The 27,625-nt window shown below is 41.2% G+C and overlaps 1 protein-coding gene across 1 annotated transcript in view; it reads right to left on the bottom strand.

Annotated features, from left to right (window-relative positions):
- The window catches only part of WWTR1 (WW domain containing transcription regulator 1), a 143,739-nt gene that overhangs the window by 28,045 nt on the left and 88,069 nt on the right, over positions 1 to 27,625 (bottom strand). The window lies entirely within an intron of this gene.

Genomic DNA, 27,625 nt, shown 5'->3' with positions numbered 1-27,625 from the left:
AATATATGTGTATATTTGAACAACACATATATATATATATTTGAAAGACAATGCCAACACTGAAGCTTTTCTAGAGAAGAATAGACTTCTTTGAGGAAGAATTCAATGGCAGAAATTTCTCCAGGATGGAGGTGAGGGTGGGATAAAAACGTTCTTTTTTTATTCATACACTCACTGACATTGTTACTGCAATTCCTGCTGTGTGTCGTACACTGGCCTTAAACTTGGAAAAGTAGCTCCTGCCTTCATGAGAACTAATGGGCTGGTGGAAGGGAGGTATGAAGAAATGAGATGGATTTTTATGTGTGGCTTATGGAATGTGAAACTGTTAGGCTACCTAAGGAACCTGGGAGATTATCTAGTCCATCCCCTTATTTTATGGAATAGGGACTATAACCCAGAAAGGTTAAGGGATGTGCCCTGGTTAGTGGCAAGTAGAGCCAAGATCAAAATCGAGATCCTCTTGTACCCCGTCCAACTGTCCTTAGCCACCTTCTGTCGCATCTGAGACTGAAGAAAAGTAACAATTGCTGAAGCCTCAGAGCAACCCTGTAAAGACAATCTGCTCTCACTTGTTTGCAGGAAAGTACCACACACATAGCAGGCCATCAAAATAGGGACCCAAATGTTGCTTGCGTTACTAAGAGGGAGGGTTCGAGGAGAGCCTGGATAGATTTACAACTCTGGGCCCAGTAACATGCTAGTAAAGAGGAAGATATCAGCATATATTGCCTAGACAGTTAGGTTTCCCTCTTTAGAATTAAGCCCGCCACCAAGTATTCTCACCTCCTGGCCCAATCCCAGGTACACAGGGAAAGCTCAGGAAACGATCTGATGAATGAATAAAACCAGCTGGGCATTTCTTACACTCTTAGATTAAGAACAAGAGAAAAAACACAGTCATGATTGATGCTGAAAAACCTGAAATGAGTATTTCACTTCTAGAGCTTGTTATAGTATAATTACAACTTCTCCTTGAAGGCCTGGGGTGGGAGGTAAAGGATTGTGCACAGATGGTGTCACAGGGGAAAAGTTCTCTTAAGTACAGATTCAAGTAAGACAAAATCCAGACATCCAGAAGGGTTTAATTCTTGAAACCTATGTCATCCAGGGAAGAGAGGCACAGATGGAAGAATGATAATTATTTCAAGGAACAGCCATTTCTGAGCCTTCTATAAAAGTATGTTCTTACTAGTAGTTATATTTAATATGGTAGTATCTGATACATCTACTAAAGACAAAAAAGATGCCCAGTAGTTCTGGTATCAGAAATCCCCAGGTTAGGAAAAAAAGGCTTCAAAGGCACAAGTTGTTAACCTTATGTTGTTGTTGTTGTTGTTGTTGTTGTTGTGCTGCTGCTGCTGCTGTTGTTTTGAGACAGAGTGTCATTCTATCACCCAGGCTGGAGTGTAGTGGTGCCATCTTGGCTCACTGCAACCTCTGCCTCCCAGGTTCAAGAGATTCTCCTGTCTCAGCCTCCCGAGCCGCTGAGATTACAGTCGTGTGCCACCCTGCCCCACTAACTTTTGTATTTTTAGTAGAGACAGGATTTTGCCATGTTGGCAGGGTGGTCTCCAACTCCTGGCCTCAAGTGATCCACCTGCCTCAGCCTCCCAAAGTGCTGGGATTACAGGCATGAGCCACCACGCCCAGCCCTATGTTAATTTTTATGACTTTTAGATACTTTGAAAAATTTTAAAACTGACTCAGGCCTGGTAACTTACTGACGTAACAAATTCTAGTAGGACTATCATCAGTCACTTAGGTAGACTGCCCTTGTTGGTATACAAAATGCTGCATTGGCTGTACTCACAAGCAATGTACTGTGTTACTCAAAGCCACATAGCAACCAGATATTGCTCAGTAGATTTTATTAATATCTGAGTCCTAATCTGGGGAAGTTTCAGACTTGGAGAAGAGCTCTTCCCAAGCCATACCTATGGGAGTCTTCAAAACACTTGCCCCTACATGAGACATTGGCAGGAAGTAATGGTGGAGACATTGATTTCTTCCACTTAATTTAGATTTGATCTTTCAGACTAAACATCTCTCATTATTAACTGTAGAGTCTGGAAAAGAGTGGAACTTAGATGATAGCTTTGTTTTCAAAGTAAAGCACATACCAACAGAGCAGTTTGTACAAGGATATTCAAAACAGTATTGTTTATAATTGTAAAAGATTAAAAATGATCTTAATGCCCATCAGTGGGAGATATGGTCCATCCATTTAGAGAAACTCTGTGTGATGATTCCAATGTTTCTTAGAGATCATCCAGAAGGGGAAAAACCCAAAGGACACAACTGTATCTATAAGCATGTTACTATCTGCGGTTAGAAAAGGTGGGGCATATTATGCATGTGCAGCAAATCTCCACAGAAGGATACACCTGAGACTGGCAACAGCGAGCACCTCTGCAGAAGAAACCGGGTACCAGGGATGGGAGATCTTCCTTCTCCTTTTCTGTACTATTTTAAGTTTTCCTACATGAATTTATCTTTTAATGTAAAACATAAGTGAAAATAAAAATTAAAAAGCATAAAACAAAAACATGGCCATATAAGCAGCATCAAACTCAATATTTTCTTGGTAGAGTGAAAGAAAGAAGCCCCAAATTATCTGAAAAACAACAAATACAGCTTAGACTATAATCAAGACTGTCAAAGCTGAGACTCTGCTTGGTGCAACCTCTCCTTATGGAGATGAGGAAACCAAAACTCAGAGAAAGTGAATTTTATCAAGGTCATAAAACTGATCAGTATCCTAGAAGCCAGATGACTTGACTCAACTGAGGAACCCACGATTCAACTTGCCTCTCTGCTTCCTCTAGCTGTTTAATTTCAAACCATACTGAACCATCATTGACACTGGAGCTAATGAGCTTCACTGGTGGTTGAGATTCTTTAAAACCACTGCTTTTGACATTGGGGGCAGAGGAGGCCTGAGGCAGAGAAAAAGAGAAACAGAGTCCTCAGCAGAGCATGGGAAGGCAAAACATCTAAATTTGTGATGAACAAAATACTCCTTGGGATAATATTCCAGAACATTTTAGGGAGAGAACAATAGTTCCATTAAAAAAAAAAAAAAAAAAAAGAGCTAAGTGAGGTCGCTTCTGCCTGTAATCCCAGCACTTTGGAAGGCCGAGGCGGATGGATCGCCTGAGGTCAGGAATTCGAGACCAGCCTGGCCAACATAGTAAAACCCCATCTCTACTAAAAATACAAAAAATGAGCTGGGTGTGTTGGCGGGTGCCTGTAATCCCAGCTACTCGGGGGGCTGAGGCTGCAGAATGGCTTAAACCCGGGAGGTGAAGGTTGCAATCACCGGAGATCGCGCCATTGCACTCCAGCCTGGGCAACAAGAGCGAAACTCCGTCTTAAAAAAAAGAAAAGAAAAGTCGGAGTATTCCAAATGCAGTATCTGAGGCCAAGCCGGATTAGGGCAGACTGCCACAAACTGCCTCAAAAAGGCTAAAGACCTCGTCAGCTCTAGACTGTTGCCAGTCCCCACAGAAAGGAGTAACCCAAACAGAAGATTTCTCCATCGAAGCAGGAATGCATCAAAGCTAAAGCAGGGACATCTTTTCTGTTTTTCCTTCCAAGAGAGTCAGAATTTAAATTTAGATTCCCATTTATCTTTTTCTTTTTCATTGTTTTCATCTCCTTTTCCTTTTTTCTTCTTTTTTTTTTCTTTTTGGAATAATTCACTTTCTCTTCTGTGTTAGGAAATTGATAAAACCATGCTCTGCAGATTTGTGACCAGAAACACTTAATTGGTATTATTCATTATAAAGGAAAACATAACCAAAAACAAAAACAAAAAACAAAACAAAACAAAAACCACCCGTGCCAAGGCATCTGAGATACAATTCAATGACTGTGTCCTTGGTGAAGCAAACGGTCAACACGGGAATGGGGAGGTGGTGGGGGTTATTCATGTTGGACATGACCCTCCGGTGAGTGCTGCCTGCGACGAGGATACACTTGGGTCATTTCTACAAAGCTCTAAGTGTGTGTTCAAGGCGAGGAAGTTCCCTGGACTCAATTCTAAGCCAGCACAAGATTTGCTGTATAAGAAGCAAACATGGAAAAGGTAAAGGCTTCAATCCTGAACTTTTGCCTTTTGCAACACCAGGAAACAGAGAGCCACAGCTCATAGAGAAAGTGCTTTTGGCCGCTTCCCTAAGCCAGGAGCTGCAGACGATGAGGGAGGCCAGTGAATCAGAGGCTGCCCAGAGCGCCTCCTGGAATGTTTCACAAACGTCTTTTTGGCCTCAGCGGGTTTCAGTGGCTTGCTCTTCTATGTCCTGGGCTTGCTTCCCTCATTTTTAAAATAGGGTTTAGTTACACACATACACATATACAAGGCCAAGTGAAGAAAACAAAACCATAAGGGTAAGCTCAAGTACGAAAACCATAGCAGACAGGCCTGCAAGGGGCTGGCTCTGAGTGGATTATGGAAAGAACAGCTGGCGCCCAGTGGCTAGAAGTCACACCTAAGCCCTAACAAGACGCAGCAATTACTTGACTCCCTTCAAATCCTTCTCCCCAGTTCACATGTGAGTCTTGGAAAGTGAAGATGAGTATCTTAGGCTAGTATGTGTTTCTTGTTGCATCTCCCTCCTCTCTCCTTTTGACAACAAACTTTTCAGTGGAGGTATCTCTACTCTTGGCACTTTGAGGTGAATTTAGCTGGGCATGGTGGCGCATGCCTTTAATCCCAGCTACTCGGGAGTCTGTGGCAGGAGAATCGCTTTAACCCGGGAGGCAGGAGGTTGCACTGAGCTGAGACCATGCCATTGCTCTCCAGCCTGGGCAGCAAGAGCGAAACTCCATCTCGAAAGGAAAAAAAAAGAGAGAGTAGAACAGGTAGAGGCTGACATTGTTTTTAAAACCTGAATGCAGTCTCTTCAAAATAGGTAAATATGCAGCATTCAAAGACACACACTGGGTAATGCACTTGATGTGGCATCTGGGAAACTTCCTCCTTGGAACAAGGGTTTAATTCAGTTTGATATTTGGGCAAGTTCATAGAAACTTCATCAGAAACACTTTCCAGGAACCTAAACCCAACATGAGAGGGGAGCATAAGAGCTTCCAAAAGTTAGAATGCAAAGCTTTACAATCACCTCATTCTCTCTCTTCTCTGTCACAGAGGATGAGCAATTATCCTGGTTTGCCTGAGACTGAGGGGTTTCCCAGGACACAGGTCACAGTGCTAAATCTGGGGAAGTCCCAGGCAAATGGGATAGTTTGTCACTCTAGGCCTGTGGCCGGCCATGGACCTAGGGCTAACTCAGGGCAGCAGGACTCAAATTTCCTATTTCCACCCTAATGCCTTCCCTTAAAAAGAGAACGAGGTGCCACTACAAAATGACCATTCATTATTCAGAACTGTCAGGCTGTCCAGATTAGCTGTCAGTGTGTCCTCCCTGGATTATAAGTAGGTGGTTGTCCTTTCGTATCCATATTACATGATAATCGGAATGGGAATATTACATATTTATTTTATCTGTAATTTTCAAAGGAAATCAAGCACTGCTTACTATATTTATGTCATATATATGATATATGACTGCATTATATCACCCATAAACATGCACTTGGTTAAGTGTGAAAGTCAGGAAAACCTTTCCTGTTGGACTCCTGGTTGAGCCATACACCTGAAATGAAGCTCTTTTAAGAAACATTGAACTATTCTCTTTCTGTGATTTGAACTAACTCTCATATTCCTGGACTTGTGCTCTTTATAAAGAAGACCTGGGAAGGAGCCAAGTCTCCTGCTACCCCTCGGGACCAATCACAATGATATGGATCTTCCTTTCTTACAAAAATGGAACAAAAATAATTTTAGTGTATTTCAAATCTGATTAAGGCACAGAGTAGGCACTAAATACATTCTTCCTAAAGTAAGGTTAAGGGGGGTTAGAAATTGGTAACAAAATATCAGTTCCATTTATAGGAAAATGATCATCATAGGCTTTTTAAATTTCAAGTAGAAACATAATCAAGATGACAACTCAGAAAAAAATGGAAATACCCCACCTGTAATTCTTCTTCTCGAGGATGCATTTTAACCCTTACCCCTAGAGTTTCATATGGGAATATTTAAAGAGTACCACATTCTAGTTGTTGCTTCCTCTTACTTCTAAAGCATAGTTCCCTGCTTAGCCCCATTTCATTTTGAGTTTCACTCATGATTTACAAACCCATTACTTTCCCCACAGCACTCATTACAGGTGAGGGCCATGTATTTACCCGACTTTGTGCTATCACCATAGAAATTCAGGATAGAAGTGTCTTAGTCCATTTAGACCAATGGTTCTCAAACTTTTCTTTAGTAGTAGAATCCTTCTCCAGAGCCAAGTATATGGCTCGAAGCAGAGGCTCTCCTTATGTCCCAGGGTTCTCTCATCAGCTGAGGAAATGAGCACTTAAACATGGGCACCTTTGACTGTCTTCTCGAAATTCTCTTGGTTGTGCTTTCACTCTGCTTTCCCTTCAGGCACTTCTCAAGTGTCATGATGAAACTTTAAACAAATGTTTAAAACACATTGAACAGGGCTCAGCTTTTGGAAACTGAACACTAACTAAAGTTAGCTTCTGCTCACATCCCCCTGAGATTTTAGCATGGACCTCTGGGACAGATTTTAAAACCAATGATTTAGATTAATTCACTTATTTTAGAGATGAGGAATATTGGAAGATTAAATGCCTCAGCACAGATCTCAGGAACAGGCTGCGACAAACCTAGGAAGCCCAGAATGCCTGCTAGAATGCTGCAGCTGGCATTAGCTGCACGGATCACCAATCACTGCCCAATCCTTTTTCACAGTCATCAAAACATACATGATAAGTTAAATTTGGTGAAAAGTCCAAGTAGTGTTTCCTTTTCCCTATTTCATGAAAAAGTCTAAAGCAGACTATTTTAATTAACTGATTTACTTTAAAATGATGGGATCAACGTGAATCGCATGTTTTGATGACACCATTTGTGTGATATCACTTTATAGAAATGGTAGAGCACTTTGTTTTTCAATCCTCCAGAAACAAAAAACAAAAAAGACAAAAATCAAATAAACTTTGAAAACTCACATTTCATAATTTAGAAAGACATATATATATGGAAAGGAGAGGTGCTGCCATCAGCCAACGTTAGACCTTCTGGCATAGCGGCTTTGGGGGGATAATGATACACAACTCAAAGAAGCAAGCCAAAACATGCAGGTGTAAATCGTTTCTGATGCATGTGTAGACTCAGCCACACCAAGCTTTAAAAAACATTTCGGCATCAAGAGTGTCTGGGTGCAGCTGCGGGTCTTTTCCTCTGTTTATGGGCCGTCCACGGCTTAACTCATGTGAACTGGCCAACGTCAGGTGTCACGCAGCCCTGTCTGATGGAAAACATATGTCTACAGAGGTAGGAAGAAAAACCCAGCCACAGTCCAGCCTTGACTCAGTCACCATACAATGAAGGGGGAAAAAAGGGCTGCAGACGTGTCTCTCGCCCTCCTTGTGTCTCTCTCAGCTCCTGCCAACAATGAGCCGCTTGTTTCTCTTATTTCCCAGAAACAGTATTAGCCATCCAACAAGGTCAGCAAAAAAAAAAAAAAAAAAAAAAGCAGCTTTTCACTTCAGGGTGCATTTAGTTCCAAAAATCTGTAAAGTATTAAACTGAGAAGTTGTACTATCCCAACTTCACACTGAGCCCTTTATTCCAATTCTGGGTGAGAATAACTGCAGGGAAATTTCTCAGCCGGCTCAGTTGATAAGGCACAGAGCTCTGGAATATATGTTCATTCAGCCACACTTTCCCAGCTTGACTGTTTCAAGCCTTAAAACCACTTCCAGGTACCCCAAAGCTTGCCAGATGGGCCTTCAGTTCTCCAGATGCCCCAAACTTGTCTAGTTTTAGACTTGTAACCCAAGCTTCGTTTACTTCACAGGAAACCCTGAATTTTTAGCACTAGGAAATGATTTTCCTCCTTGCTATCCTGTCTGCCCATCCAAACAGTAATGTAGTCCACAAACCAGTGTGCAAGTATCTAGGCAACTCTGCTTTTTCAGGTGTAAAAATCGAAATGCCTGTAACACTGGCGTTTATATTTTCATAATAACTGCATTACCCCAAATGTATATTTTATTGGCATTTACAGGATTCAGACATTAGTTCTGATTATTATAATATATCCAGGGAAGACTAGGGGAAAAAAAAAAATCACAGCTTTCTGGCAGGCTGATTTCTTCTGGATCCTTTTGACTGCAAAGAAATCATCTTTCTTCTACCTAAAGCGGCATCAGAATGCGCTACTCTGACTCCATTTGATTGCAGGGATATCTCAAGATTTATCACAAGTGGCCTGTGGCACGAAGCACCTCTGTGGAGTTAGTGAATGTAGAAAAACAATTGTCTAGCCTGTGGAAAAGAGGAAATTTAGTGCTTCACTTTGCTGCTTCACAAAGTTTTCCTTGTAATTTTGAATATAATTCCATGGTTGGGCAATAGCAGTACAACTAAAACTGTTTTATTATCTTCAGACAATAGGTATACTTTTATCCAGCAGGAAATGGAAACTCTGATTCATGCATTTATTTTTCATTAGTCAGTAGAGAGTTTATTGTAGCTTTTTATTGGTTAGCTTTCCTGAATCATTTTAAAACTACTCCAGGTGCAAAGTATGGCAGCCCAAGCTAAGAGAAAACGAATCCACAGCTGTGTTCCACAAGGAACGGAGGAAAAGTTGCCAATGTGAGTTGCTAGTTTTTAATGTGTGCATGTGTTTTTTAATAGCATGCCCCTTTAGTAAACATCTTTATTATGGAGAGCATGTAACGGATACTAAGATTCCAAGAGGCAGTCAAAAGACTTCAACGATTCATAAAAAGAACATGCAATTAGTAATAAAATATGGCAAATTATCAACTTCATAAGGAATCACACAAATGCAAATTAAAGAAAGAGCCTTTTTTCAGCAATCAAATTAGCAAAAACAATAGTTTGGTTTAGGTGCTTTGCATTGGGCCAGGACCACTCAGGAAAAAAAAACAAAACAAGATTTTAACCAGGGGTAACAGGATTAGGAAATCTGGTAGAAATAAGTGCCAAATTTTGGAAATTTGTATATATATGCATTTCGTTGAGGACTGTACCCATATCTTATAGGATTTCTAGTAACCCCAAAAAAGTTAATTACCTTTGAAATGAAAAGTATTAGAATATTAATAGTGGTGGTGTTTGGCTTATAAAACTATCGATGATTTTTTTCTTTCCAATGATCTATGGTTCACCTAGCTATTCATTCCTCTTGTTTCTCGAAGTAGAGATACAATGATGAGCAAGACAGCAAGGTCCCTGCCCTATAGGAGATTACAGTCTAGTGAAAAGACAGGCTATAACAAATGTATAGAATAATTTTAGTGATAAGGGAATTGAACAAACAAATGTGGAGCTATTCTAGGCAGGGAAGTTAAGAAAGGCCTCTGTGAAGCAGTGACGTGTGCTCTAAATCTGAATGAAGTATGGAAATCAGGGTAGGGGACAAGTACAAAGATCCTAAGGTGGAAACTGTGAGCTTGGAGTACTTGTGCAAAATCAGAGCAGCCCATGTGGCTGAGGAGCAGAGGGTGAGGGGCTGGGACCAGGTCCCTTGGGGCCTCTTGCCTGTGGTGAGCACTGTGGTTGGCCTCTATAACAGACTGATAGAAATCTCCTTCCAGCTGACTGCTTGGACTGCATGGGAAACTGCTAGATTATTTCATACACTATGGTAAAATTTAAAATTCTGAAGAAATCCAGAGACAAAGAAGCTCTGGGGGCACACAGTGAAGTTAAAAAGCGTGAAGGGGCCGGGCGCGGTGGCTCAAGCCTGTAATCCCAGCACTTTGGGAGGCCGAGACGGGCGGATCACGAGGTCAGGAGATCGAGACCATCCTGGCTAACACGGTGAAACCCCGTCTCTACTAAAACTACAAAAAACTAGCCGGGCGAGGTGGCGGGCGCCTGTAGTCCAGCTACCGGGAGGCTGAGGCAGGAGAATGGCGTAAACCCGGGAGGCGGAGCTTGCAGTGAGCTGAGATCCGGCCACTGCACTCCAGCCTGGGTGACAGAGCGAGACTCCGTCTCAAAAAAAAAAAAAAAAAAAAAAAAAGCGTGAAGGAGGCCAGGTGCAGGGGCTCACGCCTGTAATCCCAGCACTTTGGGAGGCTGAGGTGGGCAGATCACAAGGTCAGGAGTCCCAGTCCAGCCTTGCCAACATAGTGAAACCCCATCTTTACTAAAATTACAAAAATTAGTCGGGTGTGGTGGCGGGCGCCTGTAGTCCCAGCTACTCAGGAGGCTGAGGCGGGAGAACTGCTTGAACCCGGGTGGCAGAGGTTGCGGTGAGCAGAGATTGCGCCACTGCATTCCAGCCTGAGACAGAGTGAGACTCTGTCTCAAAAACAAACAAACAAACAAACCATGAAGGAAAGAGGCCACTCCTTGGGATCAATGCCTGTCAGTTTGTTGTCTCTCAGCCCTGTAAAGTGGTTCAGGATCTTTGGGAAGGAAAGGAATAAGGTTTGGGGCAGGGATGGGGGAACAGACAGACACCAAAGCAGCTCTGCTTTTAAACACTTACAAAGAGGACATTCTGATCCCAAGCAAAACAAAATAAAAGCCTGTAGCTCTAAATTTTATTTGAGATGTGTCAAAAGGAGCTTCCTTCTTAAAAATGAAAACAAAACACACAACAAAAAAATTACAACTCTAAATTTTCTAAATGTTATCTTTGAATCAAAATGCATATGTAGTATACACTCATTTTGGTCCTCTGTGAACACTGGCTGGTGCTCTGAGATCATGCCACTACCCAGTATTTAAAAAGACTGTAGAAAACCTCTCCCATAAAATTCCTAGTGTTCACTACTGGATTTTTATTTTTATTTATTTATTTATTTTTTTTTTTGAGGCAGAGTCTCGCTCTGTCGCCCGGACTGGAGTGCAGTGGCCAGATCTCAGCTCACTGCAAGCTCCGCCTCCCGGGTTTACGCCATTCTCCTGCCTCAGCCTCCCGAGTAGCTGGGACTACAGGCGCCCGCCACCTCGCCCAGCTAGTTTTTGTATTTTTAGTAGAGACGGGGTTTCACCGTGTTAGCCAGGATGGTCTCGATCTCCTGACCTCGTGATCCGCCCGTCTCGGCCTCCCAAAGTGCTGGGATTACAGGCTTGAGCCACCGCGCCCGGCCTATTTTTTATTTTTTTTGAGACAGAGTTTCACTCTGTCACCCAGGCTGGAGTGCAATGGCATGGTCTCAGCTCACTGCAACCTCTGCCTCCCCAATTCAAGCAATTCTCCTGCCTTAGCCTCCCGAGTAGTTGAGATTACAGATGCCCACCACCACGCCCAGCTACTTTTTGTATTTTTAATAGAGATGGAGTTTCACCATGTTGGCCAGGCTGATCTCGAATGCCTGACCTCAGATGACCCGCCTGCCTCGGCCTCCCAAAGTGCTGGGATTCACAGGTGTGAGCCACCGTGCCCGGCCACTATTGGATTTTTTTTCTTAAGGACATTGTCCCCTAGATCACAGAGTCTAGATGACTTATGGGGAAGTACAGGAGAACTCCCTCTTACATCTCTGTATCTAGAAAAACTACATTTCTCTTCAATACCATGAAAGCCTTTATCTCTTGAATGATCTGACTCCTATAACAGAGCATATTATCTTCTTTACAACACCCCAGGAATCTCACAGCCAAATCTGTAGGTACCTCTAGCAACCACACAAGGCCCCATGGTATGCATTTTTTCCCTGGCTTTATTTTTTTCTCAGCCACGGTCCTTCTTTACCCCAACTTAATTCAATTATTTATTTTTATCCTTTTGAATTACATGTTTTGGCCGGGCACAGTGGCTCACCCCTGTAATCCCAACACTTTGGGAGGCTGAGGTGCGAGGATCACCTGAGGTCAAGAGTTCAAGACCAGCCTGGCCAACATGGTGAAACCCCGTCTCTACTAAAAATACAAAAATTAGCCAAGCTTGGTGGTGTATGCCTGTAGTCTCAGCTATTGGGGAGGCTGAAGCATGAGAATCACTTGAACCAGGGTGGTGGATGTTGCAGTGAGCTGAGAACACGCCATTGCACTCCAACCTGGGCAACAAACCAAGGCTCCATCTCAAAAAAAAAAAAAAAAGAATTACATGTTTTATAAGATGCAAGAGTAGGGAACAAATGAATGGAAGCATCATAATTTCATTTTAAAACTACCTGTGTGTCAGTCACAGACTGCCCTCAATGAGAAACTTGTAACCTGTGAATGGGCCCCAAGCAGTACACCTGCTGGTCTAGGTCTCAACCCCAGGACTCAGGATAAAGTGAAGGAGAAATGGGTTTTTTTGTGGTCTTGAGTCACACTGAGACAGTCAACTGCTTGTGACTCTAATTAACATAGCCTATCTTTTGTAAATAAATTTTTTAAAAAAACCTAGGTGTGTGTATATAGCTGCACAGATATATTATATATCAAATAAATAATGTTCTGTGAAGCTTAACTGAGCAGGTTGGAAATTTTACTTGTTAGTCATCCCAAGGGGAAGAGTTAACATGATTTTAGGCCATACCTTATAGAGACCTGGTAGACCAAAGAGCTTTCCACAGATTTCATTAGCTTTACAGAAGATACTCATTAGAGGAGCCATTTGGCACAAGCACACTGTGCTGCCCCATCCCACCTTCCACGACTCTACCTTCACCAAGTGATCAAAGCTAATGTCACCTATAGTGGGACAAATCGTGTGCCTCCTGATATGATTCAATGAGAAGAACACAACATCACTTCCATGGTATTCCTGCCAAAAATGTATAACCCAAACCAAAATCATGAAGAAACGCTGGACACATCCAAATTTAAAAACGATTCACAAAATAACTGGCCTATATATTCCTCAAAAATGTCAAGGTCCAGAACAAAAGGACCGAAGACTTGTTGCAAATTAGAGGAGATTATGGAGACAAGACAACTAAATGCAATGTGAGATCCTCAGTCACATCCTGGGCCAGAAACAAAAATAGTCACAAAGGACATCACTGGGACAACTGAAGACATTTCAAATCTGGGCTATTAGATAATAGTATTGTATCAATGTTAAATTTCCTGATTTTGATACCTATACTGTACTTATATAAGAAAATGTACAGGCCGGGCGCGGTGGCTCAAGCCTGTAATCCCAGCACTTTGGGAGGCCGAGACGGGTGGACCACGAGGTCAAGAGATCAAGACCATCCTGGCTAACATGGTGAAACCCCGTCTCTACTAAAAATACAAAAAACTAGCCGGGCAAGGTGGTGGGCACCTGTAGTCCCAGCTACTCGGGAGGCTGAGGCAGGAGAATGGCGTAAACCCGGGAGGCGGAGCTTGCAGTGAGCTGAGATCCGGCCACTGCACTCCAGCCCGGGCGACAGAGCTAGACTCCATCTCAAAAAAAAAAAAAAAAAAAAAAAGAAAAGAAAATGTCCAGCCAGGCACGGTGGCTCATGCCTGTAATCCCAGCACTTGGGAGGCCAAGTCAGGCAGATTACCTGAGGTCAGGAGTTCCAGACCAGCCTGGCCAACATGGGGAAACTCCATCTCTACTAAAAATACAAAAAGTAACCAGGCGTGGTGGTGCACGCCTGTAGTCCCAGCTACTTGGGAGGCTGAGGCAGGGGAATTGCTTGAACCCAGGAGATGGAGGTTGCAATGAGATGAGATCATGCCACTGCACTCCAGCGTGGGCAACAGAGCAAGACTCCATCTCAAAAAAAAAAAAAAAAAAAAGAAGAAGAAGAAAGAAAAGAAAAAAGAAAATGTCTTTTGAAGCCGGGCGCGGTGGCTCAAGCCTGTAATCCCAGCACTTTGGGAGGCCGAGACAGGCGGATCACTAGGTCAGGAGATTGAGACCATCCTGGCTAACACGGTGAAACCCCGTCTCTACTAAAAATACAAAAAAAAAAAAAAAAAAAACGGGCGAGGTGGCGGGCGCCTGTAGTCCCAGCTACTCGGGAGGCTGAGGCAGGAGAATGGCATAAACCCGGGAGGTGGAGCTTGCAGTGAGCTGAGATCCGGCACTGCACTCCAGCCTGGGCGACAGAGCGAGATTCTGTCTCCAAAAAAAAAAAAAAAAGAAAATGTCTTTTGAGAGAATATAAGTATTTCTGGGTAAAGCAGAATGATGTCTCCAACTTTGTCTCAAATGGTTCAGGAAAAAATATAGATAGATAGATAGATAGATAGATAGATAGATAGATAGATAGATGCAACTGTGGCTATGTTTACAATCGAACAATTAACAAAGGCAGATCTGGGGAAAAGGTATATGGGAATTCCTTAGACTAAACTTGAAACTCTTCTGTAAGTTAACAATTCTTTCAAAATAAATACTGACATTTTAAAAAATAAAACTTCTCTATACATACCCCAAACCTCCTGGAGACTGAGAATTCTCAGTCCAGCAGGGACCAGAGTAACTGTGTTAGGTATGGGCCATTGTTCTGTGGCACTGTTGATCTTTGAGGAAACTCCTATTAAACAATGCTTTGATAACTGATTGGAATTTGGATGGAACAGAATCCCAGCTGTAATCTGTGCTACATAATTCTGATACTTCATACTCGTAGTTCCTTCCAGCCTCCCACCTCTATCCCCAACCCCAACTGTTATTTTAAAAATTCTAATTTTAAAACGTAGAGAGGAAGACAGGACAGAGAGCTACCCCAACAGACTGGTTGGGAAGGTCTTTCAGAAGAAACACCCCTGGGTAGCTGCCCCTGAGGACCAGACACCCAAAATAGGAAATTGCAGGTTTTCCTGGGAAAGACCTGAGACACCAAGAGAGTTGACTGTCAAGCTTGAGATCTGTCGTGAAAGGTCTTTACATCCCAGGGTCAGAGCTAAAGACATTGTTCCATTTTGGTCTTCTTGATAGGAGGAAAAATGAGCAAGCTAAGGGTAGAAGACGGAGAAGGCACCAGTGAATGCAAACATATGAAATAAGGAATGCCTCAACCAAAGCCATCTGATTTTAATATATCATAGTTTCGACCCTGAGATTCCCTCAAATTGCAGGAAAAATAAAACGTGCACTTAAAACTAGAGGAGACACAGAGGACAGGAGAAAGCACAAGCAAAGAAGACATGCTGAGGGTCCCAGAAGAGAAGTCTCCTGAGGGGCAGCCCTAGACTGCAGTGTCCCAGGCAGATACGATGTAGGGAAGGTGTCCAGAAACCTTCAGCTTGGAGCCGCCCTGAGCATTTGTTTTGTTAGGATGGGATGATCCGATTCCATCTGGAGAGAAATTATAGTTCCATTCTAATTAATTCAGGCATTGCAGCAGTTGATATGGGAGAAATTAAGAGAGTATTTTTCTTGACATTTGAAGTGTGAGCTTTGAAGCAGCTAAATGAAGGTCTTGTGAACCAAGACTAAATCAGCCACATTAATTTTTTTTTTAACTTTATTTCTTTCCAGCTCTGCAAATATTTAAGTCTTGGCAAAATTCAAAACTCACAACTCACTCTTCACTGGTGTCTGAGAAATATAATACTGAAAAGGAAAAGGACGAAAATAATATGGAATGAAATGCATGACATGTACTGGGAAGCAAAATAACTTCCAACAAAACTTCCATTTATGGCTTAGTCAAAAACATATGGATATACAAGCTGAAAAACAGAGTTAGTGGGAAAGCTAGGTGGCTGGTTAAAAATACACTTTTTGTGGTAATGTTACGTTATTTTTTAAAAGACAGTAACACCTCCCAAAAATCCCCTGCTCCAGGATCTTTAGACAGTTTCTTAGTTTGATAAAGCAAACCATGTCAAAATTGTATTTTTAAAGAAATTTTTATACTTTATTCAGAAACATTCCAAAGAAACTGGAAAAGTGAGGAAATTAAAGGTGGGCACAAAAATGTATGTGCAAGAAAATGTATTGAAACATCATTTATAATGATAAAAAATATAATCAACCTACATGTCTCTCAATGGAAGAACTGGTTAAATAAATTATGGCATTATTGGCTTAATAAATTCACACAAGGACTATTACAGCCATTAACATGATGTGATGGTTTATGAACAAAAGAAATATGTCCAAGTCAATTCATAAGTTAAAAAAAATGAAGATAATGAGAATCTAGTTTGTAGCTATCAGAATAGTAAAGGCTATAAGTTTGATCATTGATATTATTGGCCAGGGTATGGGGAAGGTAACACACTTTATTGGCAGGGGTGTCTATTGGTATACCTTTTTGGAAAGAAATGGAACAACAGTTTTAAAAACTGTAAATGTACATACTCTTTGATCCAGGAATTCCACTTCTGCAAAATTATCCTATACATAAACAGCACATGGCACAAGGATTTATGTCCAAGGATGCACACTGTGGCATTGTTTAATAATAGTGACCAACCAGAAAATAAACTAAATATCCAGCACACAGCACTGGTTAAACAAAGTATGGTACCTCAGTGGAGTGGAACATGACATACTGCTGACAAAGAATGAACAAATCTGTAAGTACTAATTTGGAAGGCTCTCTAAGATACGTTAAGTTTTAGAAAGACATACTGTACATGCCCAAGCATGCATGTGTATGTAGTGCACTTCTAGAAGAATGCTCAGGAAGCTGGTAGTAGCGTTCCCCTGGAGAGGAGAAAAGGGCTGGGGGTCATGGTGGGAAGGAGACTTAATTTTTCATAAATACCCTTTGGAACTATTTGGATTTTTTGCCATATTCGTGTGTTACTTTTCTAATTAAAACAACTCATCAAAAAATATTATAGAAAAATATTTACTGGCCAGGCGCAGTTGCTCTCACCTGTAATCCCAGCACTTTGGGAGGCCGAGGCAGGCGGATCACCTGAGGTCAGGAGTCCAAGACCAGCCTCGCCAACATGGTGAAATCCTGTCTCCACTAAAAATACAAAAATTAGCGTGGTGTGGTGTGGTGGCGTGTGCCTGTAGTCCCAGCTACTCGGGAGGCTGAGGCAGGAGAATCGCTTGAACCAGTGAGGCAGAGGTTGCAGTGAGCTGAAGTCATGCCACTGCGTTCCAGCCTGGGCAACAGAGCGAGACTCTGTCTCAAAAAAAATAAATAAATAAATTACTGAAATGGGAAGATGCTCATGGTATATTAAAATAAGCTACAAAAAAGAATACAGAGGAGTTTCCAACTATTTTTATATTTGCATTGAAGACAATCAAGAAAATATATGAAAACATGCTAGTGTCATTTTGAATGGTACAGTGGCTTTTTATTTTCTCATTTTTTGCCAATCAACATTTTCTACAGTGACGAAATAGCAATTATATAATATGGAAAAAAATAACATTTTTGAATCTTGCCGCTTCAAAAATGTTTAGGACCTTTATTTTTTCCTGCCTTAAAATACAGACACACACACACACACACACACCACACACACAGAGGGGGAGGGGTGATCTTCTTTTTAGCACTTAAGGAGAAAGACAATCAAGGCTTTTGTTTTCCTGAGGCTTCCCTTAAATGATATTATTTTGCTGACTTCATCCTGGAGAACTATTCAGAGTAAAGCATGGAGGAACAGCTGTTCTTGACCACTGGCAACTGCAAAACACCCGGGGAATAAATTTAGACTTCCAGAAAGGAAGAAGAAATCAATCAGTTGGTACCTGGGTGGGAGAGGTGATGATTACACATACGCGGGAGCAATATTACCAGGGACGCCAAAGAGGAGATCAAAGAGAAGTGTCAAAATATCAGTCAGCACTTATCAATTTGGAACAAGTGGCTGAATGACAAACCACCCTGAATCCCACTGCCTGCCTTTCACCCTTAACTGGGTGAAATTCTCCACAGCAAGGAAGCTCCTGAGGGCAAACTTTTGGAAGTCAGCCAGCGAACAGGATGAAAACTGTCAAAATTATTTTTAAAACTCTCAGCAGAGGTCTACAGCTTGGTGAAGAGATTAGACTCCATTAACAATTAATTAATTAATGTGGCGCAAACAAAGAAAGGACTGAAAAAGAAAACAAGTTTGACCTAGCTTTCACCTTCCTAAAAGGACTCCTTCTTCCCCAGGGTGTGGGGTGCTTCTCTGGAATTCGTCATGGTTTAGGCCTACGAAGGCCTGATTGATTCTCAGGCCCACTCTCTGCAAGCAAAACTGAAGCAGGCTTATACATTTACCCAGTGAATTAAACAATACATTTCAAGAATCCCAAGCTATAACTTTCCCCCTCATTTTTGAAGTTTAGTTGGTATATTTGGGGTCAGGATGCTCTGGGAAGCCGGTTCAGCCTTCACTTACACAATGCTCATGTGTGCACTAACATCAAGCACCAAAATGGCAAAAGCCAATGCCACAGTAAATGTCTATTTCAGACAAAGAACCAGTTAAAACTTGGTGAGCATACTCCAAGTCCTTTTCAAATAAATTAAAGACTGAACGTTTGAGTAGGTTCTTGTATTTTTATTATACTGGCATTTTCCCATTACTGTGCTAACACACACAATTCTTTTTTTGTTTTCTTTTGTTTTACTTTGCTTTGAGGCAGAGTCTGGCTCTGTCGCCCAGGCTGAAGTGCAGTGGCTCCATCTTGGCTCACTGCAACCTCTACCTCCCGGGTTCAAGCGATCCTCCTTCCTGAGCCTCCCAGTGGCTGGGACTAAAGGTGTGTGCCACCACATATGGCTAATTTTTTTGTGTTTTTTGGTGGAGACAGGGTTTTGCCACGTTGGCCAGGCTGGTCTGAAACTCCTGACCTCAGGTGATCTGTCCACCTCAGCCTCCCAAAGTGCTGGGATTACAGGTGTGAGACACTGCACTTGGCCTTAACATACACAATTCTGTTGTGGCTCCCACACCTGGCTGATGATCAGAGTCATCTGAACACTTGAAAACAGCATACCTTTCCAGATTCCACCCTACATTTACTGACACAGAAATTTCCAGGGCATATTCCTCCCAGCAGCAGCCCAGGATAGTTCTTTTGGGAGCAAACAAACCACTGTATTCTAACAGTGTATGTTTAACAAATGCCCCAAGCGATCCAGCTAGTGGTAGATCTGGACCACACTTGGATAAATACTGATCTTAGAGACTAGTGAATAATCGATTTGCCACAGGCAGACTTGCTCAACTGCAGAGGCCTGAGCATTCTTGGTTTTGTCTATAATACACATGGGGCCTGGAGCCTTTTTTCCAACACACTGTTCTCCTCTTCCACCATAAAAATCTCAAGGTTCTCCTCTGTTGTTCTCCCTCTTTTTTCTTTTTTCTCCTTTTGGCTATTATAAAAGTAATATAACCACATTACAGAGAAAATAGAGGGAATCAGCCTTAATTCAAAGGCCTAACTATAATAACTATTGACATTTAAAAATACGTAACTGTTCATTCTACAGAAGAGTACACCTATGATGCTTAATGAGCTTTGCTTGGGTCTAGAAATACACAAATGGAGATCAAGTCCCTGTCCTCAAGAAGCTTAGTCTTGTAAAAAAATGCAAAGAATCTAAGCAATGTATTTTTCAAAAAAATAGATTCAAAAGAATCTAAGCAATATGTTTTTCAAAAAAATTTATTTTGTTTTTCAAAAACGTAGAAGTATAATTATAGCATAAACAATTTGTCATGCTGTATAAAATTAGAATGTTATAACAAAGTTTTCCATGTGTCTACATGGTCTATATCCATTATTTCAGTGCTCATAAATATATTTGTGGCTAGGCGCAGTGGCTCAAGCCTGTAATCCCAGCACTTAACTTTGGGAAGCTGAGGGAGGCGGGTCACTTGAGGATAGGTGTTAGAGACTAGCCTGGCCAACGTGGTGAAAATCTGTCTCTATTAAGAAGTAGAAAAATTAGCTGGGTGTGGTGGTGGGCACCTGTAATTCCAGATACTTGGGAGGCTAAGCTGGGAGGATGGCTTGAACCTGGGAGACGGAGGTTGCAGTGAGCCAAGATCACACCACTGCACTCCAGCCAGGGCAACAGACCAAGATTGCATCTCAGGAAATAAATAAATAAACAAATAAATAAATAAATAAATTTATTTTCATACTTCAGGCATTTGTTTACTCGCTATTATAACTAACACATCTTTGTGTATGGTTCCCAAAATATTCACCTAGCATACTACTGTTTTTTTTTTTTTTTTAGGAAAATTGTGGCATCAGACAATTTTTCATGGCTCATATTATTTCTTATCAAAGAAGAAATTTTCTATCTAAATTTCTAAATTTTATATAATAAAACCTGTAAGTCTCCATCACCTAATCTTAACAAAGACTCATCTACATTAAGATAAATGGAACATAGCCATGAAAATGTAAGGTTTATTTCTTTATATGCTATTATGTCCTGCTTTATTACACAAAAGAACTCAATCCGTTGATTTGGTAATTTTTTTTCAGTCTCATTTAACATATTCCTTTAAAACCCTAAAAGAAAGGAACTATAAAGAATTTTCTTTTCAGGCCAGGAGCAGTGGCTCACGCCTGTAATCCCAGCAATTTGGGAGGCTGAGGAGGGCAGATCATCCAAGGTCAGGAGTTCGAGACCAACCTGACCAACATGGAGAAACCCTGTCTCTACTAAAAATACAAAATTAGCCAGGCATGGTGGCGCATGCCTGTAATCCCAGCTACTTGGGAGGCTGAGGCAGGAGAATCGCTTGAACCCAGGAGGTGGACGTGGCGATGAGCCGAGATCGTGCCATTGCACTCCAGCCTGGGCAACAAGCACAACTCTGTCTCAAAAAAAAAAAAAAAAAAAAGAATCTCCTTTTCGAAACCCCAAAGAAGGCAGCTTTCAATAATGCTGATTAACTAGAGTATATCTGACAATAGATAGCTTCCTCAAAATCTAAGAAAATTGAGGGCACAGTGGCTCACACCTTTAATCCCAGCATTTTGGGAGGCCAAGGTGGGAGGATCACTTGAGACTAAGAGTTTGAGACCAGCCTAAGCAACATAGTGAGACATCTTAATCTCTACAAAATGAAAAGAAAATTGATTTTCTGCAGTGTTTAGCAAACTTTTCCTTCTATTTTTTTTTTAATCAAGAAAATCCTTTTTAAACAGAAACCTTTCCCCCTTTCCTGTGCCCACCAGTGTTCCTTTTCTTCCATAAACACAAACTTTCCACCACCACAATCCTACAACACGTACAACATCCAACACCTCCACGATCCCCCAAAAAGTGTATGGGTAATTTTTTTTGTTTGTCTGTCTCTGGGTTTGTGCGTATGTGCCAGTGCATTTTAGGCTAATTTATGCTGCATAAACCACAAAGTTCCAAAAGTAGTGAGAACATCAGAGCTGGAAAAATTACAGTAGCCAGATGTGTCTGCCGTGAACTCACCATGTAAATTTGATTAAGAAAAAAACCAATGGAAAAAAGGAAAACATAAGATGCCTAAGTAGCAATCTGACTTCTAGTGAACTTTCAGGATACCTTTCTAAGTGCTTTAAGCAACACAGGGCTTCTATATCCCTTAGCTGTTTTATTTGCTCTTGATACAATGTTAAGTTTCTTTGTATACTTCCTAGAGAGAAGAGCAAGCCAACTTAGCAAACCGAGCACAGACAAGATTTTCCATCTTGTCTTGAAAAGTATGCACTTAAAAGAAAAAAAAAAAAGAAAAGAGAAAACAACCACACATGTGTTTATAATTTGAAGTACAGCTCAAGACACAGACCTGGAGGACTTAAGACTCTGGGCTGGTGGATGGCACATCTTCAAAAGGGTGAGTGTGAGTGTGTGTGCGCGTGCGTGTATATATGTAATTTTAAAATATTCCTATAGTATTGAAAATACACTCTGGTTGCACTTTACCAAAGGTTTCTGAATTGGCTAGGGCTCGCAGTCTGGTGAAGTTGCTCCAGTCTTTATTTTTCCTGTACTGTCTGGAAGGATACTGGCATCCCAGGTCAGGGTCTCATTCCAACAAAGAGCTCCATTAGTGTGTGACAGCAGCTCAGCACACCATGGTTTATGATCACTAGGATTATCACCAAAAAGGCAAAAAAGAAAAAAAAAAAAAAAAGAAAAGAGAAAACAACCACACATGTGTTTATAATTTGAAGTACAGTTCAAGACACAGACCTGGAGGACTTAAGACTCTGGGCTGGTGGATGGCACATCTTCAAAAGGGTGAGTGTGAGTGTGTGTGCGCGTGCGTGTATATATGTAATTTTAAAATATTCCTATAGTATTGAAAATACACTCTGGTTGCACTTTACCAAAGGTTTCTGAATTGGCTAGGGCTCGCAGTCTGGTGAAGTTGCTCCAGTCTTATTTTTCCTGTACTGTCTGGAAGGATACTGGCATCCCAGGTCAGGGTCTCATTCCAACAAAGAGCTCCATTAGTGTGTGACAGCAGCTCAGCACACCATGGTTTATGATCACTAGGATTATCACCAAAAAGGCAAAAAAGAAAAAAAAAAAAAAGCATGTCACTTTCTCTTGGTAAAAACATTTAAAAATATGGAGCTTCTTTAAGTTGTTGCATGATTTCAGCATTTGTCTGCTGAGAAATGGGAAAATCTAACACTTCACTACTTGCAGTGGGGAAAATGTTCTTCACTTAGAACTCAAAAGTGTGACTGCTCTTCACAAACTCCCTCTGTGAATGACCTATCACAAGCTTGCTCCTCTTCATCTTCTCACAACTGCAGTCCGAGGTTAAAGATTATTTTTTGGTACCACACCAGCTAGTTTCACAATTTATAAGCAAAAGTGCCCAAATATAAGTTGCAGTAACCGTGGTTGGGTTTTCCTGAAGGAGGAATGGAATGGCTTTCTAACAGAGCATACCAAAGGCTCTTCCTCGGATTGCACGGGGGCCAGAAAAGGGAGGAAAAACGAGGCTACCGGCCCGGCTAACAATAATAGCTATAACAATACAAGTGCTGGCAGCTTACTATACATCACATACCACAAGGCATGGACTACCTAAATACTCAAAACAACGTTATCAGGTAGGTACTATCATTATCACCATTTTACAGATAAGGAAAATGAGACTCAGAGGTTAAATAACTAACCCAACAAGTAAACGTCTAAATTAAGAGAAACTCAGTTCTGACTTCAAGTTCTTCCAAAACAAGTCCCCACCCTCCATCCCACTTCCATGCCCACTTCACCACCACTCTAACCAAGGACCAAGAGCTGCAGCAGGCTTCATTTTCTCAAGCCCATTGTTCTATATATAACAGAGCCTGTATAAGCAGTCTATTTTTTTTCCCTGTTTCTTTCCCTTTTATTCTCTTTTTTAAAATTTTAGTTAAGTATTAATAGTAAGGAAGGCCTACAACCTACTTAAAACATACAAACTTCTGGCCGGGTGCAGTGGCTCAGGCCTGTAATCCCAGCACTTTGGGAGGCTGAGGTGGGTTGATCGCCTGAGGTCAGGAGTTCGAGACCACCCTGGCCAACATGGTGAAACCCCATCTCTATTAAAAATACAAAAATTAGCCGGGCGTGGTGGTGGCAGGCACCTGTAATCCCAGCTACTCCAGAGGCTGAGGCAGGAGAATTGCTTGAACCTGAGAAGCGGAGGTTGCAGTGAGGCAAAATCACGCCATTGCACTCCAGCCTGGGCAGCCAAGTTTCCATCCCAAACAAACAAAGTCTGTCTGGTTTGTGTCAAGAAAAAAAAAAATCTGCTTTCATATGTATAGTAATTTCCCCTGTGTTACTTAAAAGTGAGGATCGGAACAAGTTGTTAATCCCCGAGTGACAATACTGATACAGCTTCCACCAAATGGTAACCTTTCCTCTTTATTCTCTAAAGGCCCCCATGGTCGTCTTTTCTTCTTCTGTTTATTGCATATGTCTGGGAATTCGGGCTTAAAGGCCATTACTCTGCTCAGACAGAATCCAGATTGGTGAAGCCTGATTTGGCAAATACAAAAACTAAAATTTTAGTTTTAAGCTAGACCAAAATGGAGATGGTTATTTGAATTAAAGTGCAAAAAAAATTATTTTTGCAATTTTCCCATTCAGAGCTTATTTCATTTTACTTATATTCACTGTTCAACAGATCTGCCAACCTGCAGAAAGATTCCTCTGTTTTTACAAAGGCACTCACTCCAGGATGAATAAGTAATGGGTCTTTCCTCTCACAATAAAAATACGGTTTGATTTACAAGTCGCATTACAGGAATACATCTAAAGTTCTTTTTTTTTTTTTTTTTTTTTTTGAGATGGAATCTCGCTCTGTCGCCCAGGCTGGCATGCAGTGGCACAATCTCGACTCACTGCAAGCTCCGCCTCCTGGGTTCGCGCCATTCTCCTGCCTTAGCCTCCCGAATAGCTGGGACTACAGGCGCCCGCCACCACGCCCGACTAATTTTTTGTATTTTTAGTACAGACGGAGTTTCATCATGTTAGCCAGGATGGTCTCAATCTCCTGACCTCGTGATCCTCCGGGATTACAGGTGTGAGCCACTGCATCCCGCATCTAAAGCTCTTAGAAAAAAATAAGGTGTCTAGTGATAAGAAGTTTCTCCTGAGAGAGGTAACTTAAACATTTCCACCAGAGGGCACTATCCTCACTGAAGGTATACATTGAACAATGAATGAATATATTGTTCCTAATTTATAACACTTTGCAATCTAACCAGCCCAAAACAAATAATTTTTATTCTTGAAAGCATTTATAAAGAACAGTTAGATTGTCTTAAAATATAACATGCTATAAAGTATAAAATAATTTTTGCCATAAAAATAATAATAATAAACATATATTTTAGCTTACTATGTGGCAATCATAGCCCTAAGCACTTTGCATATATAAACTCATAAGTTCCTCATATATTAATAATCCCCATTGTACATATGATGAAATCAAAGCACAGATAAGTAACTTAAAGGGTCACCAAACTAGTAACTACAGAGCCAGGATTCAAATTCTGGCTGTCAGACACCCAAGTCCAAGTACCTAATCTACAGAAACAGGGTCCCAGTGCAAGGAGATTTGTTTCTGAATGTGTTTAACTATAACACTGATTATATCACAGCTCTAGAAATACATAAAATTAGTTATAAAAAGTACTATTCTATCATCTGATAGTAATGTTACTAATTGTATTTTGACATCCTTTTCACATGTACATAAACTCCTTGCATTAAAGAAGACCTATCACTTTAGTTCGCTTATTAGCTACATTCCATTGAAAAGTATCAAAGCTCTAGATTCAAGAAGGAAGAGTTGGAGGAGAAGAATCTGCTCTTTTCTTTTCCTAGTTTTTAAGAGATGGGGGTCTCGCTATGTTGCCCAGGCTGGTCTCAAACTCCTATGCCCAAGAGATCCTCCCACCTCAGAGCCTCCCAAGTAGCTGGGACTACAGGGATGCACCTCTACACCCAGCTCTGCTCTTTTTATTTTTATATGTTTAAAGATATTTAATAAAGACTATGAACCACAGGCAGAGTTATGGCTTGAAATGAAATAGTCTGAGTAAATCATTTATGATTTGGACTTTATTGAGACTCTGTAAATTAACTCCTGGTCTTTGGTACTTACTTGGCATTCACAGTTGTGTTTCCATCCTTCAGACACATCTGTGATTCTCCATAAGCTAGAAACACACTTTGCAACAGGCAAATACACAAATATTGTTGGAAAAACCCCAGAATGTGTGTCTTGAGAAATTCACTGCCTTATGAGAAATCTGGAAACTGCCGGGTGCCGTGGCTCATGCCTATAATCCCAGCACTTTGGGAGGCTGAGGCAAGCGGATCACCAGCGGTCAGGAGTTCGAGACCAACCTGGCCAACATGGTGAAACTCTGTCTCTACTAAAAATACAAAAATTATCTGTGTTTGGTGGTGCATGCCTATAGTCCCAGCTCCTCGGTAAGCTGAGGCATGAGAATTGCTTGAACCACAGGCAGAGGTTGCAGTGAGCTGAGACTGTGCCACTGCACTCCAGCCTGGATGACAGGGTGAGCCTCTTTCTCAAAATAATGATAATAATAATAACAAAAATTAAATAAAAATAGAAATCTGGGAACTAAGGTATTTTACTAAGCTATAAAGTTATTTCAGAATGTTCAGATTACAACTTCTTTAGATATACTTTACTAGTGCAATTGGACTTTGTGTGTGTGTGTATGTGCGTGCATGTGTGTATATACAGGCAGACTCACATATGCCTTCAATATCTCGTTCCAAGCATTTAAGCTTCTTTTCACCAGTCCACTTCCTACGTATTGCACAATTTTCAAAAATTAAGGAGAATGCATGAAAGAACATGACAAAAGATATCCACTCCAGTATTTGTATGCTAGCAACGCACTAGTAACAACCTAAATATCTACCAGATGGGAGTCAGTTAAATAAACTAATTATAGCATATTAATATAGTAGACTAATAGGCAAATTTTTAAAAGAATGAAGCAGCTCTATATGGACAGGCAGGTGAAAAAAGCAAGATACAGAACAGTGGTTATGATACGCTAACCTTAGTATAATGAAACACACACACACAGCTAGAAACACTGGCTGGCTCTAGGAAACAAACTTAGGGACTGAGGAAAGGGAGGTTGGAGGACGTGTTTGAATTTTTTTTTTTTTTTTGTAAGCTGGGTTCATGAAAGATTTTTTTCCGATTATAATTGATTACAAAGTTAAAATTAAAACTTTAATAATCAGTTTTTAGAATTTTTGATGAAAATTAAATGGTTAAAGAAACTATAAAACCAGTCTAATGCCACCCAATGTGGGGTTTCTTTACTACAGTGGCATCTGTTTTCTACATAAGCTCCTGTATATTTGGGACAAAATGACTCACGGGAGGCTTTGGTTTACCACTGCTGGTACCAGAACTGGTTGCATTTTCTCTGATCTGCCCTTTAGATAAGGAACACAACAGAGGTTATTCGATGTCATTTGCCTTTTGGAAACTGTACATGTGCAAGCTTTAAAGCAGTAGGTTCAGACTTCCCGGAATAACTGACACTTGAAGCTGGCCAGGGTCTACTTGAGTTCATACTCACTTTGGCTAAGCTACAGTATGAGGGAAGGGTGTCCAGGAATAACGCTTCCATTTTTACCTTGTTCATTCCTGAAAATCCAACAGGAGATTCTTTTCACTCCCTAAAATTAACTGTTCTGTGTATAAAGCATATCTGGATATCTGATCTTAAATGGAAATGTTATCTGAAAATGGCACCATCTTTTATAAAACTTTAAAATTGGCCCGTTTTTATTTTTAGCCCTGGGGGAGAAGGAAGGGAATGATTACCAAAAAGAGCTGGCTGGTTCCGTTGCTGCAGCGTATTAATTCACTGGTGATTCTCTCTACTGGGAATAATTTTAGCAGAAAATACTCTCTTCTCAAGTCTAAAATCACACTTATTAAATATTGTAAATGAAGTAAAAAGTGAGCCATATTATCCCACGGCAGGTGTGGGGAGAAGCCACCTGCAGGTTATGTAACGGTTAACCCCCTTCCAAAATCAGACCGGCCTGCTCTCCAGCTCTGCTCTCCACAAGCTGCATGACTTTCGGAAAGTTTCTTCATCTATAAACTGGGGAGCCTGTTACTTTTAGTAGGGGTTTTGGAAGACTTTCATAAGGTAAGGCACAGAAGCACCCAACATGCTATCTGACA

The sequence above is a fragment of the Trachypithecus francoisi genome, unplaced genomic scaffold, assembly GCF_009764315.1.
Source record: "Trachypithecus francoisi isolate TF-2019V2 unplaced genomic scaffold, Tfra_2.0 Lachesis_group0, whole genome shotgun sequence".
Taxonomy (NCBI): Eukaryota; Metazoa; Chordata; class Mammalia; order Primates; family Cercopithecidae; genus Trachypithecus; species Trachypithecus francoisi.
The sequence above is the reverse complement of the archived record's forward strand: the minus strand, read 5'-3'. Positions and strand labels throughout refer to the sequence as shown.